This window comes from Sorex araneus, chromosome X, assembly GCF_027595985.1.
Source record: "Sorex araneus isolate mSorAra2 chromosome X, mSorAra2.pri, whole genome shotgun sequence".
In the NCBI taxonomy this organism is placed as follows: Eukaryota; Metazoa; Chordata; class Mammalia; order Eulipotyphla; family Soricidae; genus Sorex; species Sorex araneus.
This window is the reverse complement of record NC_073313.1, coordinates 151,951,759-151,957,758: the sequence shown is the minus strand read 5'-3', so window position 1 is coordinate 151,957,758 and position 6,000 is coordinate 151,951,759.

The following is a 6,000-nucleotide window of genomic DNA, read 5'->3' as shown; positions in this document are numbered from 1 at the left end:
CAAAAATTAATATCTTCTTTCCAATATCTTACTTTACCAGCACTACTCAAAACAACACTGTGTGTAGCCAGCTAATGGAGAGATGAAATGAGGGCGGTGCTTTGCTCCGTGACTTTAAGAAGCAAATATTCCTACATATTCCTTTTTCACTTTTTGGGTCACACCTGGCTATGCTCAGGGTTTCCTCCTGGCTCTGCACTCAGAAATTACTCCTGCAGTTGCTCAGCTGATCATATGGGATACCAGGGATCGAACCTGGATTTTCCACATGCATGAAAATCGCCCGACCCACTGTACTATCAGTACGGCCCCTGAAGGAGATATTCTTGACTGGGGAAAAAAAAAAGAGGTTGGAGGAAGAGACAGTAAAGCGGGTAAGAAGCTGCTTGCACTGTCAACCCAGGTAATCCTTGGTGCCCCTTAGGGTCCAGTAAGTCCGCACACAGAAAATCCTGAGCACAGAGCAAGGAGGAAGACCTGAGCATTTTCAATGTGGTACAGAAATCAAAACAAAAATATGATAATAAAAAATGAGTTTTATACAGTGGGAGCCGGGCATCCCCCAATTCTTTTAACCTCTCTCTCTCTCCACACCTCCCCCCTGAGCACAGCGCAGGATCAGCGGTTTTCCTGAGCGCAAAATGGAGACGGCGATCCAGCTGAAACAGGAGGCGCGCGCGCTTGCGGGGGGGCCCCAGGGGGCGGGGGCGGCGACCCCTGCCCACATCGGATAGATACTTAAACCCACCTCCCCAACATGTGCTTCCCTTTGGACCCTGCTGCGGAGCGAGCATGATGGAAGAGCCCAAGGAAGCGCCCTTGGACTCCAAACAGCCCACTGAACTAATTCCGGCATGGGACCAGAGACCCCACGGTGCGCTGAAACAGTGGGAGCCGGGCATCCCCCAATTCTTTTAACCTCTCTCTCTCTCCACACCTCCCCCCTGAGCACAGCGCAGGATCCGCGGTTTTCCTGAGCACAAAATGGAGACGCCGAGCCTCTCTCTAGGCTTCTCCATCTTATGAGCACCATAAAAGGGTAAAAGTTTGTAGTGATGTTATTTCTGGTTGTACTTTCCCTGGACTTTATACAGAAACCCAAAACCGCGCGGCCGCGCGACCTAATGTCATCTTAGCATCAGCAATATGTAATATGTCCCTTTTTAATGGGTCGGACTTTTGTGGGAGATCCTAACAAGAATAGTAAGTCTGTTGCTGAAATATTGAAGGCAATCAAAGTGGTAGCCATCTCTCTAGACTGAACTAAGCTATATCCCCACACCAGCTGAGAAGAAATATCCTTCTTTCTCGGGAAGAAACGCGGCGTGGTGTCAAACATAGTGTGATGTCCATTAAGCAAACAGACCTGGTGGCGTAGGAATGGGATATAAGGGGAAAAATTATGTACATGGAACAGTGGGACGCTGGTGGAATCTCGAGCCGGAGCCGATACCAGCGCAAGCCCTTCGGTTCCAGAAACTGCTTGCAGACACTCGACTAGTCTATCAACTAAGCCAGAGCCCCACGCCTGCCGATGACGGGAAATAACTATCCTTTTCGGTTTTTTTTTCCCTTGTCAGGCAGCATGGCGATTACCAAACAGGCGTGAACTCGGTGGCGCGGGGCAAGGGGGGAAAAGAAAAGTTATGTAACAAACAGCGGGACTTAATATCTCTATGTTCTTAGCAGTGGAGAACTATCAAATGCCTCCTTGGCAATAGGACTGCTTTCCTTTTTTGGGGGAAACCCCAACAACGGTAGTGAGTTGTGTGTTGAAACATGGAATGTAATCGAGATAAGGCATAAACGAAGTGGAACTTATCATGTACAAGGGTGGGGACTGGGGAGGTGGGAGGGGGCGGCAGGTATACTGGGGGGGGTTGGTGATGGGAGATGGGCACTGGTGAAGGGAAGGGTGTTTGAGAATTGTATAACCGACATAATCCTGAGAACTATGTAACCCTCCACATGGTGATTCAATAAAATTATTATTAAAAAAATAAAAATAAATAAATAAACAAAAAAAATGAGTTTTATATTGAACCCCACCCATCTGTCGGGTGGCCACACCCACCATGTCAACCAATCAAAGGACAAGTGATAACTAAATCTAATGCTTTAGGGGTGTGGCCCTGCTGATCAGAGTTTACATGTTTTACCCTTGTGATATCCAGCCAAAGAATCTGGTCAGGGAGCAGTGCAACCTGTCTGGGAGGGTTGGGACCACCAAGTCCCCCATCCTGAGCAGGACCCAAAAACCCAAGGCCTGACATACTTCAAAAAAAAAAAAACAACCTTTACCCACAGTACTCACCCCAATAGCCTGGATCGACTGATCAGGGCAAGATGAGAAGTATGGCAGGCTTTGCAACTTGGTGTGAGAACAGAAATCCCTGATGTACAAAAACACCAACATTGGTACCAGACAGACAGTAAAGAGGTAGGCTGTTGCCTTGCTCACCCTGATCAATCCTTGGCATCCCTTATGGAGCCCAGAGCACCGTCAGGAATAGTACCTGAGCACAGGGACAGGAGTAAGCCCTGAGCATCTACAGGCATGGACAGACCCCCTTGCACTTCAAAAACACCAAAAATAGCCCCAAAAGTGAATTTTCATTGCAAACCCTAAGCACCTTGACGACCACGCCTTCAGGATGCCCCAGACATCATCGTAGCTAATACATCACCGACAGCAGGACGGTCCCCTTGATTTTGGGGAGCTGCCGGCCTGCCCCTCAAGGTAAATCTGCCTTCTATTTTTTGGGAGGCCACACAGCCAATGCTAAGTGGTTATTCCTGGCTCTGCACTCAGGAATCATTTCTGGTCGTTCTCATGGGATGGAACCTTGGTCTGAAACGTGAAAATCAAAGGCTCTAAGTGCTTTGATATCACTCCAATCCTCTAAGTAAACTGGCGGATCTACAGTAGCGATGTCGTGGCCAAAGGTTCTAGACAGGGACCAACGCAGTCTTGTCCTGGAAGGGTTGGGAAAGCCACACCCCCTCGTTCCTGGCAGTTCCAGCAAACCCAAGGCCCGCAGGCCCTGTACTTGGCCCTGCACTCCCCCGCCGCCACCTCCTCCCAGAGCTGGAGGTGATGGTGGACAAAGGGGACCCTAGGATCATGCACTCACATCCGCAACCCCTGAGTCCTGGAACAATGCCCATGGCATCCCGCAAAGCTCTGTGTCCCCCTAAAGCCTCCACTGAGCCTCGGGAACTACCGCATATCGGGAGACAATTGAAAAATAAGTGTGAAAGCACCCTTCAAACTGGTACAGCGCCGCCACTCACAGTGTAGAGATGGAGAGGCAAGGGCTCTCACTGGAGGTCTTATGTCCTGCACAAAATCGGCCTTCACAGTCAGCTTTTCAAGAAGAGTCCAGACTTTGTCCTTTATCCACATGAACAATGACTGCTGGACCCTGAGTCCAGGATAGCAGCAACTGGAGGGCCCTGAGTTCACTCTGATGCAGAGTCAGGAGTAAACACAAGCACCCAATCAAGGACAAAGACGGCAACCACCCAATTTATATTAAACTAGAAACAAAGGGGAAGATAGGAGGTTAGGGATATTGTACATCAGGTGGAACAATGATCTTGTCCATGTCAATCCAGGTTCGATCCCTGACAACCTCACACTGTCCCCCACCAGCCAGGCATGATTCCTCAGAGGAGAGCCCAGGAGCAATCCCCGAGTCTTGCTGGTTTGGCCCAAAACAAATTTTAAAACTCTGTAAAAGAGTCCAATGGAGACAGGGTGACAATGCACAGGAATTAGTAACGTGCTCCTAATCTGGGAGCATGTGGGAACCTTGGGTTGATGCCGGGTGTCACATGGTCTCCCAAGTTCAGTGGAAGTGACCCCAAGCACTGAGAAAAGCAGTGCCTAAGGGGGTGAGACTCTAAGACATAAATGATCTTAGAGGTTGGAATGACAGCATAGCGGGCAGGGCATTTGCCTTGCACACAAATCACCAGGGTCCCAATCCCAGCATTTCATATGGTCCTGAGCACTGCCAGAAGAAATTCTTGAGGGAAGAGTCAGGAGTAACCCCTGAACACTACAGAGTGTGACCCAAAAGCCAAAAATTAAATAAATGCAATTTTAAAATTACAAAAATGAAAATGCTGAGTGTGTCCCCAAAACAATACCAAGAACAGAAGCAAAGCACTCAAGTGAAGTGTGGAAAGAGAAGTAAATATATTTGGTTTGTGTTGGGGTCACACACAGCAATATATAGGGCTTATTTGTGGCTTTGGACTGAGGAAATACTCCTGGTTGTGCCTGGGGACCATATTGGATGAGGGGTATTGAACCAGCAGTGATTCCTGAGAGTATATCTAGGAGTCACCCATGTGCATTGCCAGCTGTGCCACAAATGAAACAAAGCACAAAAATTAAGTTGGACTCATAAGACATAAAGCCAGGGACTGGGGAGACACTCCAGCAGATTGGGGCTCACCTGTAACCTGCACACACTTAATGTTCTGACCCCTGTTCATTCCTCCGGGGTGAAACTCACGGCCATGTCAGGGAAGGTCACCGTGTCCTAAACCGACAGACACAGGCGAGAGGAGTGATGTCATCCCACCCCATACAATGGGGCTTGAGGATGAGACACCCCGGCACCCCAGAGGAGCTCAGGGCCTCACTCCCTTGCCCACTGCAATCGGGAGGTACCAGCCTCCACCCACATTTCGGGCTGATGAGCCCAGGTATCCCTCACATGAAGTCAGATCTACTACAACGACAATATACCAGAAGGTTCCTGCAGGTTATGGACTTGCCTGCAGCCACCCCAAGGATAAATGCAATGAGCACTGCAGAGGAGGTTAACACCTGAGCACAGACTCAGCAGGAACAAAAATAGCAACACTGGGTTTGACCAAAACACTATATAGCACACCCCACTAATGCCACATCCCACAGTCCCTGTTCTACGTTCTAGGGATAAGAAAGGGACACACAATGTACAGCAAGTGACTCAAAGCTGTGTGAGAACACATGGGCCTGTAGGACTCAGAACTCCTGTTTCAGGGCCACCCCAAATCCTTCCTGAGGCCAGTAAAAGTGACTTGACCCCAATACCTCTCTGGCCCCAGAGATAGTTTGCTTCTTGGGACAGGCACATCCTCAGAATTCAGCACACTGCAGCGAGTGAACGCAAGAATATGTGACTGAGCAGGCGACACTCTCCAGAGTGGAAAGTACAAAATAGGGGAAACATATGTCCTAGGTCAAGAGTCATTGCAGTAGCCCAGTTGCATACAAGGCCTACACACCCTGGATCCTGATGACACTCAGGGGTGAATCTGGAGCACAGAGCTAAGATTAAAATATGAGCATCTCGACTGAGGCACAACACACATATGAAAGAAAACAAAGCATCAGGATGGAGAAACAGGACAGTGGGTCCAGGGTTAATATCCAACCCTCATGTATAAAGACAAATTCTAGAGTGACACATTTAAAGCGGGTCCTTAAGCCCTCTTTTCTGTTTTTTTTTCTAGAGTACAGAAATCCATATTTTCTCTTGAATTCTAGTACTCTTCTTCCATTGCTCTCACATCCTCTGTGTATGTCTGTGTGTGCATGTTTCCATTTTGGATGGCAACTGGCAGTCTCAGGGGTTATTGCAGCTCTGGGATCAGGGCTCAGCTCTAGTGTGGCTCAAGGACTATATGGAATACCAGACCTAAATTGAACCTGGGTTGGCCGATTGCAAGGCAAGAACCCTACTTGCTGTACTTGCTCTGGAACTTTCTAAGTGAATTATTTCCACCACATCAGGAGTGACCCTGACCCAAGCTTCCCCAACACCACCACCAACCCTTGAAATCAAGTATTTCTCTTTAAAGAAACCCCAAAACTTTAGCCCCATTACTCACCACAACAGCTGTGGTATTCTGGTCAGGGAGGCATTACATGTGTGAGGTGCTTTGCAACTAAACCTTAGAAAGCAGAAATTCTTGACCTAGAGGAAAAATACAAAGCTT